The sequence below is a fragment of the Heterodontus francisci genome, chromosome 12 (genome assembly GCF_036365525.1).
Source record: "Heterodontus francisci isolate sHetFra1 chromosome 12, sHetFra1.hap1, whole genome shotgun sequence".
Taxonomy (NCBI): domain Eukaryota; kingdom Metazoa; phylum Chordata; class Chondrichthyes; order Heterodontiformes; family Heterodontidae; genus Heterodontus; species Heterodontus francisci.
Window position 1 is genome coordinate 50,947,727 of NC_090382.1, and position 13,514 is coordinate 50,961,240.

General features: G+C 42.2%; 1 long non-coding RNA gene across 1 annotated transcript in view; it reads right to left on the bottom strand.

Annotated features, from left to right (window-relative positions):
• Window positions 1–10,602, bottom strand: part of LOC137375590 (uncharacterized) — an 82,757-nt gene extending 72,155 nt beyond the window's left edge. The window contains exon 1 of the long non-coding RNA XR_010976031.1: window positions 10,522–10,602. This is a non-coding gene — a long non-coding RNA (uncharacterized lncRNA). The remainder of the gene's footprint in view (window positions 1–10,521) is intronic.
• Window positions 10,603–13,514: the final 2,912 nt, after the last annotated feature.

The window sequence follows — 13,514 nt, forward strand, 5'->3', positions numbered from 1 at the left end:
CCTTTGAAAATGGCGCCAGTGCCTGCTCTATCTCGCTGCCAATCAGGTGGCCTGAAACAGCCACCAGTGTCTCTGCCCAAGTACCGTTCTGGCACTGCACCTCTCGAGGCAATGTGTTAAAGGATCTGCCCAAACTTACAGATTTCCTCTATAGGTCTAGAGTTACCCTGATGCACTCCTTTCTGAGAACTCCACTCCTTGTCGAAACTGAGCCCTCTACTCAAGTCTGTGATGTTCCCATTTCACTGCTAAAGTGCAAACAACCTCACCCTATATGAATATATGAATATATGCCTACACAGGCTGCCATGGTGTTGCAAATGATGCAGTCGAAAGTCAGGTCTCAAGTCTTCAACGATCTTCTGATGTCTGTAAACTAGCATCACTTTGGAAATGGTGGAGTTTAAAATCGAAAAATCTCCACCACTGCCATCACATTGTGTTTTCTTTTCCTTGTGTTCGTGATGACCAGACAAAAGTACCAACTACACATTAAGGATCAGTTAACACATAAGGTAGGTTCTTTGTTGATGACTATTCTGCACGTGTACAACTAGGAGTAGTCTTACATAGGTCTAGTTTAGACAACCACTGTACAGACACACACACAGAGTAGAAATCACATGGTACACTGCAACATTTCCCTCATACTGCTGTACATTGAAAACATAACTGCACCTTCTTATAGATGTACCACAACACATGGTGACAGCCTCCGTGCAGCAGTTGGGGGGGCGGGGGGCTGTGGCATCGGACCCTGAAGCTGCATGTCCCACACAGGGAGCTGTGGGCAGGAAAGACAGCCCCAACAATCCCCCTGGAGGCATTTGCCCTATGATTGGTACGGTCTTTCCCCATCAAGCACCCTGATTTTTAATTTTCACCTACCTGTCTGAGAGCGCCTCCATCTTGTGGTCTCCAACCTACGTCATCAGCGCCATCTCAAGCTGCCGAGACAGCATCAGGAGCCTACACACCATCCTTAATTGTCAGGTCCATAGGCAGCCCATTAGGAGGCCGCCTGCAGTACAATTGCCATTATGGTTCTGCTGCCAGCAAGTGCGGGCTCAGGACCCACTTTATGGCCCAACGGCATGATAAAATTCAACCCAAATTGAAGTGTAACTTTTTTTTAGCTCTGGAAGTACAGATAACAAAATAATTTGGGATGCACCATTAGAATACAGAAAAAAAATCAGATTCCTTGAGTTCTCTGTCAGCTGTTGCAGAGGATTACCCAGAACAACCAGAAGGCAGTATATGAAACTATTCAATAAACACAACTTTGGCTGAACAATCTAATGTGAATAGAAATAAGAATTGGTTTTCATAGCTTGGTCCCATTAGTGATCAAGTTTGTTACTGGGAAATTTAGGAATAGGAGTAGGCCATTCTGTCCCTCGGGCCTGTTCCAGCATTCAATTAGATTATGGCTGATAGAACATAGAGTCATAGAATAAATACAGCACAGAAGGAGGCCATTTGGCTGATCATGTCCATGCCGGCTATCAACAAGAGCAATTCACCTCGTGCCACTCCACTGCCCCTTCCCCGTAGCCCTGCTAATTTATTTTTCTTCAGATAATTATCTCATTCTCTTTTGAAAGCCTTAATTGAATCTGGTTCCACCACATTCTCAGGCAAAGGGAAGTAAGGGTGGAAATTGCAGAGGCACTGGCCACAATCTTTCAATCCTCCTTAGATACAGGTGTGGTACCCTACGACTGGAGAATTGCAAATGTTACACCTTTATTCAAAAAAGGGTGTAAGGATAAGCCCAGCAACTAAAGGACAGTCAGTTTAACCTCAGTGGTGGGAAAGCTTTTAGAAGTGATAATCAGCACAAAATTAACAGTCACTTGGACAAATATGGATTGATTAAGGAAAGCCGTCCCTGATTTGTTAAGGGGAAATCATGTTTAACTAACTTGCTTGAATAATTTGATGAGATAACAGAGAGGGTTGATGAGGGTCGTGCGGTTAAATTGATGTCCATAGGCTTCCAAAATGCATTTTTTAAAGTGCCACACAACAGGCTTGTTGCAAATTTAAAGCCCATGGAATTAAAGGGACAGTAGCAGCCTGAATACAAAATTGGCTGAGTGACAGGAGACAGAGAGTGATGAAAGGTTGTTTCTCAGATTGGAGGAAGTTATACAGTGAGGTTCCCCAGGGATCAGTGTTAGACCAGTGCTTTTCCTGATCTATATTAATGACCTAGACTTTGTGTACAGGGAACAATTTCAAAATTTGTGGATGACACAAAACTTGAAGGATTATGAACTCTCAGGAACATAGTGAAAAACTTCAAGAGGACTTAGGCAGGCTAGTGGAACAGGCAGACAAGCGACAGATGAAATTTAATGCAGAGGAGGGTGAAGTGATTCATTTTGGTAGCAAGAATGAGGAGATGCAATATAAAAAAGACAAGTCTAAAGAGGGTGTGTGAACAGAGGGACCTGGGGCTATATGAACACAAATCATTGAAGGTGGCAGGGCAGTTTGAGAAAGTGGTTAACAAAGCATACAGGATCCTGGGATTTATAAGTTATGTGGATAGATTGGAGAAGCTGGGGTTATTCTCTTTGGAGAAGAAAAGATAAAAAGGAGATTTTTATAGAGGTTTTTAAAATCATGTGGGTCATGGACAGAGTAGATAGAGAGAAACTGTTCCCGTTTGTCCAGATCCAGAGGACTCCAATTTAAGGTAATTGGCAAAAGAAGCAACAGCGACATAAGGAAAAACCTTTTTACGTAGCGAGTGGTTAGGATCTGTAATGCACTGCCCGAGAGTGGTGGAGGCAGATTCAATTGAGGCCTTCAAAAGAGAACTGCATAATTATCTGAAGAGAAAAAATTGTAGGGCCAAGAGGAAAAGGAGGGGCAATGGGACAAGCTGAGTTGCCCTTGCAGAGACCCAGCACAAATATGATGTGTTGAATGGCCTCCTTCCATGCTGTGACCATTCTATGATTCTATGAGTGCATGCCATTCTAATATATATCGAGTAACAGTGTTCAATCAATCTGAATATATTGATTTGAAGTGTTTACTGATTCCATCTTGGATTCATACACTCAAATGTAAATCAGGTTTTATTTTGTATAATGAAACTGATAAAAAAAACTGCTTATTATGCTATTCATCCAATACAACAGAAAGTCAACAGATTTAGTTCACTTGAGCACCAGTACCCCAGTTGGAGTGCCACAACTGGACCAAGGAAGAGGAAAAAGTTAGTCACAGATCTCATTTATGATTGCTATCTAGTTATTGCTGCTGGCATGTGTGATTGTTGGTCGAGAAGAAAATCTGGCTCAACTTTGAGCTCCCTCAATAGTTGGCCAGCACAGTGACATTCCAATGAGAGTTTCACTTGAATATTCCAATGACCAGCTCATGTATTGAGATCAATCTCACAGGCGCTTTACTACTCCTTATGCCTTCAACTGTGTTTTTATTATCCAGAATATTAAAGTCTCCCTATAGACACATGTCCAGGATAACAAACAGAGCAACCTTTTCATTTACCTAGTTACTGAATTATCTTGTGCGTCTATAGGATATGTCTTCCATCTACAATAAGAATTTAAGGGATGAAGTGAACTTAACAAAAGATGTACAAATAAATAACAGTAATATAATACTGTACATATTTATTGTTATGGAAGAAATCCTTCTGTTGAGCTCCTCCATTAGACTTCCATGAATTAATTTTATCTGAACTCATCAGCTGCTCATTATTTTATTTGAATGATGGCAATTTTTGGTTGTAAGCAAATGGCTCATTTTTATCAATAGATAATTTGCTTCCAACCAAATAAATAATAAAACAGAAAGTAGACATTAAGAGTTAAGGGAATTTCCTGAAACAGCAGAAACTGGGAAGTGAAGTCCTACAGGGATCCATGCTGCAATCGCTGTTGTTCGCATATACATGAATGATTTGTACTCAGAAATTGGAGGTCTGGTGTCAAAGTAACAAATGATACCAAATTGGGGGGTGGGGAAGGCAGTATAGTTAAATTTTTATACAATTTTGGTTAGATCACACTTGGAGTACTGGGTACAGTTTTGGTCCCCATTCTGGAACAAGGTAATTAAAGCACTGGGGAATGTGCAGAAAAGCTTTACAAATATGGTATCAGAAATGAGAGGATGCAGCGATCAGCAAAGATTAAACAGGCTGCGGCTCTTTTCTTTGGAAGAGAGAAGACTAAGAGTGGATCTAAGAGAATTCTTTAAAATTATGAAGGGGTTCAACAGGGTGGATGTGCAGAAAGTCTAGAATGCACGGCTTAAAAGGGCAGTAGAAGCAGATTCAATAGTAACTTTGAAAAGGGATTTGAATAATTATTTGAAAAGGAAAGTTTTGCAGGGCTACGGGGAAAAAGCAGAGGAGTGGGACGAATTGAACTGCTCTTTAAAAGAGCTGGCACAGGCAAGATGAGCCAAATAGCCTCTTTCTGTGCAGTATCATTTTATGGTTCTAAGAGTTTTCAATGTAAGTCTAGTGGATAGGAAAAAATGTTACTCAGGTAAAAATGGATCTTCATTATTGATTTCCAGCAGGATAGTGTTGAATCTTGATGTAAGTTTGAAGTTTAATATAAATTGAGTAATGGTTTTCAGTGGTAGGTATATTGAAGAAATGCTCCTGTGAAACACCTTGGAATGTTTAAAGATGCTACATAAATGCAAGTCGTTATTTCAAAAACAAACCACTGAAGCAGTATTAAAATATCAGTCAGGTGCAGCATCTGACTTTTGTGAGGAGACCCTGAGGTCATAAGAAAAGTTATTAAACATGCAGCATTTTTCAAAGCCAATGAATTTGACCTTTCACCCTCCATTCAGCTACTCTGGAAACCTAGCAAATACATAAAATTCTTATTTGCAAGGTCCTATTGCAGCTTGTTTCCCTTTTTCTATCAGAGCTACTTAGTTGCCTAGCAATCACAAATGATTGCTCAAATAATTGTTCGCAGCCTGTCAGTACAGGAACCATGCACATAAAGGATGGTAAAATTGTTGACTTCCAGCAGCTACAACAAGCACCTTTTTTAGATTCACTCCTGTGCTTTCTAAAAAAAAATCCCATGAGCCCTCTGTTAAAAAGAATTGAAATGATCTTTTCACTTAGGAAGGTATACATTAACATTAAAAAATTCAGCTTTCCCTCCTTCTTCAAGCTGGTGCAGCTTTAGTTGTTCGCCATATCCTGATAGAGAGGCCTAAAGTTTGATTCAGTTATTCAACACCTTTCAGGATCTGCTGATTTAAAACCGTTTTCAGTTCTGCTGACATTATACATTTTTCACAAAAATAATTGGATTTTTTTACTTAAAATCTCCCAGCTAATATTGTTACCTCATGTGGGCATACACTGGGGTAACAAAAATAGTAAGAAACTTAGAACTGAAAACCAACAAAAAAGATCTCAAGAAAGAAAGAAAAATCTGCAGCTGGGTTGCCTTATGATTCCTTAGTTGGAAAATGATATCAAGAACAATTTTTAAGAATAGTTATTAAAAAGTTAAAGGATACGGCCCTAGGAACTGTGTGTCACATTGTTAAAAACTTGGACTGAATGTACAGCTCTCTCATATAGCTGCAAGGTTTCCATGTAAAATGGCAGCTCAAACTAAAACCACAACACTGAAATACATTCACAAAATTAAGCAAAAATTCGTTAAAAGCATTATTTATAGAAAGGAGAAAAAGGAGTGCCAGTAACAAATAGTTGGTGAGAGGACCGAGCAGAGGGTAAGTTGAGCAATATGACGGTTGTGCAATTTAGTCCAAATGTTGATGATGCACAGCATGGATACCAGAAAAAATACCTGAATAATTTGCTTTTCATAGTTTTTAAATTCTGCAGCAGCTGACTACTGGAAATATGTACAATTATGAATTCATACAGACACATTCAAAAAAAAGATCTGCACTGTACAGCAACTGAAGCTGAGCCTATCATAATTATGGACCACAATATATTTAATATTACTGATTTAGAGTTTTGCAGGCATTTGTACAGATTTTGGAAGTGAGAATGTATTTTGAGCATTGTGTCACTCACAACTGGGAAGGATAATGTGTAAAATTCAACCAGCTTAGTACAGTCAGGAAACAGGGTCTTTTTTCACAGCTGGTCAAATTTTATTTTCAAATACACATTAAAAGCACTTGTATGAAACTCTGCTATAGGTAAAATAGTGCTACCTACAAATTTAATCTCCATCCTCATCTCTTTATAGTATTGCATAGTTGTCCCTCTAATATAAAAATCATCTTTATTCATGATGTTTGTCCTTTTTTGATTTATTTTCAAACGTTTCTCATCTTTTCATTGAAATGCTGGGTTTCAAACAGAATTCTCCATTCATGCGAGGATTTCTATTATGTCAGAGCTTCTGTTCCTTTTACCATTTTTTATTTACAGACTTTCTTTTACTTTCCAATTTCTTATCCTTTTCTATAAGTTCAGCTGTTTGCAGCTCTTCAGTGACACTGCTGGGCAGTCAAAGCACAACAGCGAAAGAGACTTTTCAATTTTTCCACTTCTTCTGCAGTTGCTTGAATGGCGATGCCATGGTTCAGCTGTTGTTAAGTTAATATCCAAGAACTACCACCTGCCCAGCCACAGAAGCTTCAGGACGAAGAGAGAGAGCAACAGTACAACACTAATGAAGAAGCACTATCGCTTGATCTGACACTCACAGGTGCCACCTACCTTAGAATGTAACTAAAAGCAAAATACTGTGGATGCTGGAAACCTGAAAAAAAAAGTGCGAGAAATACTCAACAGGTCTGGCAGCATCCTGATGAAAGGTCACCGACCTGAGACGTTAACTCTACTCCTCTCTCCACAGAGGCTGTCAGACCTGCTGAGTATTTCCAGCACTTTCTGTTTCTATTTACCTTAGAGGGTAGTTTAGCGTTGGGTTCAGCACATGGTGAGGCACCGGGCACGTGGGCTGCAGCCAAGCTGGGGAAAGGACAGCTCATGTGCCAGCTCACCAGAGGGCAAGGCCGTGGATGAGTTCTGCTGCTGAGGACTCAGATGAGGAATTCGATGGGGCAGCATACAGGAGAACACTGACAAGCATGCACACCGAGATGCTTGGTGCATTGGTAGGTCTGCCAGGTAGCCTGTTGCCACTGCCAAGGAGCATGGAGGAATTCGGCTCGAACATGGCATCGGACATGACGCAGAGACTGGAGCACATCCTTTCCAGCATGGAAGTGATGGTCAACTCCATGACAGCACTTGTGAACCCAGCCATGATGAAGCCTCTGATGTCTCATTGCAGCACAAGCAGAAGCCACCCAACTCCTGCAGTGGAAGCTCAGAAGGAAGTCATGAAGTCCATGCTTGGTGCCATACAGGCTCAGACTGCTGCCATCGAGGCTGTGGATACCAATGCTCAAAGGGGAGTGCAGGGTTTCACAGCTATCCAGCAATCTGTGCTCCGTTAGATGACCAGTATTGCTGAGGTGCCCCCACGAGGGACTGGCAATGGCTCTATGGAGCACGAACCTGCTGACCTCTTTCAGGATGACAGTATTCATGCTCCCACCACTGTCACTCCAGCAGTACCCTTGCTATTTCCTCCCAATCAGCCAGCCTCATTGATGTGGAGTAGTCCAAAGCCAGAACCACAAGACCCAGAGCTACTCGAGATCATCCTGCAAGGCCAGCTGCAGTGTCTGCCAGTGGAAGTCACCAACCTTCCAGCCGCCATGTTACAAACACAGGAGTATAAACATAGAAACATAGAAAATAGGAGCAGGAGAAGGCCATTCGGCCCTTCAAACCTGCTCCACCATTCATTATGACCATGGCTGATCATCCAACTCAGTAACTTGTTCCCGCTTGCGCCCCAAATCCTTTGATCCCTTTAAACCCAAGATCTATATCTAACTCCTTCTTGAAAACATACAATGTTTTGGCCTCAACTGCTTTCTGGGGAATTGGATTCCACAGGTTCACCACTTTCTTGGTGAAGAAATTTCTCCTCATCTCAGTCCTGAAAGGTTTACCCTGTATCCTTAGGCTATGACACCTGGTTCTGGACTCCCCCACCATCGGGAACATCCTTCCTGCATCTACCCTGTCAAATCCTGTTAGAATTTTATTGGTTTCTATGAGATCGCCCCTCACTCTTCTGAATTCCAGCGAATATATTCCTAACCAACTCAATCTCTCCTCATATGTCAGTCCTGCCATCCCAGGATTCAGTCCGTTAAACTATCGCTGCACTTCCTCTATAGCAAGAACATCCTTCCTTAGATAAGGAGACCAAAACAGCACACAAATTCCAGGTGTGGCCTCACCAAGGCCCTATATAATTGCAGCAAGATATCCCTGCTCCTGTACGCAAATCCTCTCACTATGAAGGCCAACATACCATTTGCCTTTTTCACCGCCTATTGCACCTGCATGCTTACCTTCAGCGACTTGTGTATGAAAACACCCAGGTCTCGTTGCATATTCCCCTCTCTCAGTTTATAGCCGTTCAGATAATAATCTGCCTTCCTGTTTTTGCTACCAAAATGGATAACCTCACATTTATCCACATTATACTGCATCTGCCATGCATTTGCCCACTCACTCAACTTGTCCAAATCAGCCTGAAGCCTCTCTGCATCCTCTTCACAACTCACCCTCCCACCCAGTTTTGTGTCATCTGCAAATTTGGAGATATTACATTTAGTTCCCTCATCTAAATCATTAATATATATTGTGAATAGCTGGGGTCCTACCACCGATCCCTGTGGTACCCCACTAGTCACTGCCTGCCATTCGGAAAAAGACCCATTAATCCCTACTCTTTGTATCCTGTCTGCCAACCAATTTTCTACCCATCGCAATACACTACCCCCAATCCCATGAGCTTGAATTTTACACGCTAATCTTTTATGTGGGACTTTGTCGAAAGCTTCTGAAATTCCAAATAAACCACATCCACTGACTCCCCATCATCAACTCTACTAGTTACATCCTCGAAGAATTCTAGTAGATTTGCCAAGCATGATTTCCCTTTCGTAAATCCATGCTGACTCTGTCCGATTCTATCACTGTTGTCGAAGTGCTCTGCTATAAAATCTTTGATAATGGACTCTAGAAATTTCCCCACTACCGACACCAGGCTGACTGGTCTATAATTCCCTGCTTTTTCTATACCTCCCTTTTTAAATAGTGGGGTAACATTAGCTACCCTCCCATCTGTCAGAACTGTTCCAGAGTCTATAGAATCTTGGAAGATGACCACTGATGCATCCAATATTTCTAGGGCCACTTCCTTAAGTCCTCTGGGATGCAGACTATCAGACCCTGGGGATTTATCAGCCTTCAATCCCATCAATTTCCCCAACACCATTTCTCTACTAATAGTGATTTCCTTCAGTTCTTCTCTCTCACTAAACCCTGTGTTGCCCAACATTTCTGGTCTGATATTTGTGTCCTCCTTTGTGAAGACAGAATCAAAGTATGCATTTAGTTGGTCAGCCATTAGCACTGCAGCACTGTGTCGAGCACTAGAACAGGCAAGAAAATCCGCAAGAGAGACATTAAGTGAATGCACTAGCGTGAATAGTTAATTTTTGCATGGGTTGTTTAATAAAGATGATATGGAAGTTTTTTGTTGCTGGCTTTTATTGCAGGATTTTGGCCAAGGGAACACTGTGATTGGATGTCACAGATGAATAAGAAGGTGGGATACAGTGGAGCTACGGAGGTGAATAAATGCAGCCCTAAAAGAACCGGAGTCTGAGGAGGCACACACGGGCAGCCCATCTGGAGTGAAGGCATCCAAGATGTCTCCTCCCTGCCTCCTCCTCCTACCTCCGTACAGAGTTTCCCCTCTCCAGAACCTCTGATCCATCTCCCTGTTACGTTGCAGACCCAGAGATACTGCAGCTACACTCCCCATATCTGTTGCAGCCTTTATATGGACAGGTTACCAAACTCTCTGCCCTTCCTGTAAGGATGCAGCCACACTCCCTAGCGAATCCAGGAACTCACCACAACACCTCCAAAAACACTCCATAGTACTTCCACACACTTTGCAATAGCAGAAGTTAATCTAAATCACCTTACCTGCAAGTTATTTGGCTGACCCTTTAAATAGCACTAGTCAGGGGTTTCTTGCAGCTGAAAAAATATTCTTTTGTGAGTGGATAGCACATGTGTTCGGTGGACATGCATGATCCAAGTCTCAAGAACATGCATCAAATCAACTGGAACGGCTATTTGAAGTCAGAATGTGGTCAGTTGGGACATTTCCGGTGCAGGCGCAGAACAGCCATGCTAGCGCCCTTTCCAGTATGACAAAAGCACTGCTTGCCCCATTCTGAAGGCCTCCAGCTTCAAGTGACACTGCAGAGCTGAGTTTCTAGTTCTTTGTCTTTAATATCTGTTCTGCTGAAGCTCAATCACAGTGGCCTGGTACTCAGAGGGTGACCTTGCTGCAGTTAGGGGAAATGTCTGAAAATAGAATAGAATGAGCGGAAACTTGCCTGAAAGACTGGAGCTATGCTATGGCCAGCAAAGCCGTACACGGATCTCACTGGAAGCAAAATGACCAGGGCTCTTGGCAATAAAGCATAAAATGAAAATGTAAAAGGATTGCCTTCACTGTTTGACCCTCAGTGCCTCCCCAGAATTTGGGAATGTTCCATTTCATGTTTCCAGGAACTAGTTGGAGTTGGACTGCTTACATTGACATCAAAGCAATTGTAATATTTGCTTTTGTGAAATTTCATGGTGTTTATTTTGGTAGAAAAACATGATTATCGAACAGCTGAGGCATTGTGAGGTAATGTGACATTCAACGTATTCAAAGGGATTTGCGTTCATTAAACCTTCACAGAACATATTTACTCAATTTGAAGACTATAAACAAACTTTATCAAGTGCTAGGATGTATCATAAGAGTATGTTAGTTGATGATTATAATAGTTTATTTCTATCCTAAGTAACTTGTTCAAAAGACTATATTTGGAATAAATTTGTAACTGTGAACCCTAGCTTCTATTGAACTTAATGCATGAGAGAGAGATAGAGAAGAGTAATAAGAATAATTCTGGAACTCTGAGAGCACAAAACTCTCGCTGATTTGAATTTGTTTTCATTTAAGAAAAGGATTCAGAATCACAGAATTATAGAATTGAGAAATAAAATGCTGAGAAGCCCATATAGAAACAGAGAAAATAGGAGCAGGAGTAGGTCATTCGGCTCTTCGAACCTATTCCGTCTTTCATTATGATCATGGCTGATCATCCAACTCAGTATCCTGTTCCCACTTTCCTCCCATATCCTTTGATCCCTTTAAACCCAAGAGCTATATCTACCTTCTTCCTGAAAACATACAATGTTTTGGCCTCAACTGCTTTCTGTGGTAATGATTTCCACAGGCTCACCACTCTCTGGGTGAAGTAATTTAACCTCATCTCAGTCCTGAATGGTTGCCCCATATCCTTAGAGTATGACCCCTGGTTCTGGACTCCCCCACCATCAGGACCATCCTTCCTGCATCTGCCCTGTCAAGTCCTATTAGAATTTTATAGGTTTCTATGAGATCCCCCCTCACTCTTCTGAACTCCAGTGAATATAATCCTAACCTGTTCTCATACACCAGTCGCTGAAGGTAAGCATGCAGTTCCAACAGGCGGTAAAAAAGGCAATTGGTATGTTGGCCTTCATAGTGAGAGGATTCGAGTACAGGAGCAGGGATGTCTTGATGCAATTATACAGGGCTTTGGTGAGGCCATACCTGGAATATTGTGTGCAGTTTTGGTCTCCTTATCTGAGGAAGGATGGTCTTGATGTAGAGGGAGTGCAGCAAAGGTTTACCAGACTGATTCCTGGGATGGCGGGACTGACGCATGAGGAGAGATTGAGTCGGTTAGGATTATATTCGCTGGAGTTCAGAAGAGTGAGGGGCGATCTCATAGAAACCTATAAAATTCAAAAGGTACTTGACAGGGTAGATGCAGGAAGGATGTTCCCGATGGTGGGGGAGTCCAGAACCAGGGTTCATAGTCTAAGGATACGGGGTAAACCTTCCAGCACTGAGATGAGGAAACATTTCTTCACCCAGAGAGTGGTGAGCCTGTGGAATTTGCTACCACAGAAAGCAGTTGAGGCCAAAATATTTTATGTTTTCAAGAAGGAGTTAGATATAGCTCTTGGGTCTAAAGGAATCAAATGGTATGGGAGAAAGCGGGAACAGATTACTGAGTTGGATGATCAGCCATGATCATAATGAATGGCGGAGCAGGCGCGAAGGGCGGAATGGCCTTTTCCTGCTCCTATTTTCTTTGGTTCTGTATTTCTAACCAACTCAATCTCTCTTCATACATCAGTCCCGCCATCCCAGGAATCTGTCTGGTAAACCTTTGCTGCACTCCCTCGATAGCAAGAACATCCTTCCTCAGATAAGGAGACCAAAACTGCACACAATATTCCAGGTGTGGCCTCACCAAGGCCCTGTATAATTGCAGCAAGGCATCCCTGCTCCTGTACTCGAATCCTTTCGCTGTGAAGGCCAACATACCATTTGCCTTTTTTACCGCCTGTTGCACCTGCATGCTTACCTTCAGCGACTTGTGTGTGAGAACACCCAGGTCTCGTTGCATATTCCCCTCTCTCAGTTTTTGCCATTCAGATAATAATCTGCCTTCCTGTTTTTGCCACCAAAGTGGATAACCTCACATTATCCACATTATACTGCATCTGCCATGCATTTGCCCACTCACTCAACTTGTCCAAATCAGCCTGAAGCTTCTTTGCATCGTCCTCACAACTCACCCTCCCACCCAGTTTTGTGTCATCTGCAAATTTGGAGATATTACATTTAATTCCCTCATTTAAATCATTAATATACATTGTGAATAGCTGGGGTCCTGGCACCGATCCCTGCGGTACCCCACGAATCATTACCTGCTATTCGGAAAAAGGCTCATTTATCCCTACTCTTTGTTTCCTGTCTGCCAACCAATTTTCTATCCATTGCAATACACTACCCCCAGTCCCATGCACTTTAATTTTACACGCCTGTCTCTTATGTGGGACTTTGTCGAAAGCCTTCTTAAAGTCCAAATAAACCACAGCCACTGGCTCCCCCTCATCAACTCTACTAGTTACATCCTCGAAAAATTCTCATAGATTTGTCAAGCATGATTTCCCTTTCATAAATCCATGCTGACCCTGCCCGATTCTACCACTGTTCACCAAGTGCTCTGCTATAAAATCGTTGATAATGGACTCCAGAATTTTCCCCACTACTGACGTCAGGCTGACTGGTCTATAATTCCTTGCTTTCTCTTTACCTCCCTTTTTAAATAGTGGGGTTACAATAGCTACCCTCCAATCTGTAGGAACTGTTCCAGAGTCTATAGAATCTTGGAAGATGACCACCAATGCTTCCACTATTTCTAGGGCCACTTCCTTAAGTACTCTGGGATGCATACCATCAGGCCCTGGGGATTTATCGGCCTTCAATCCCATC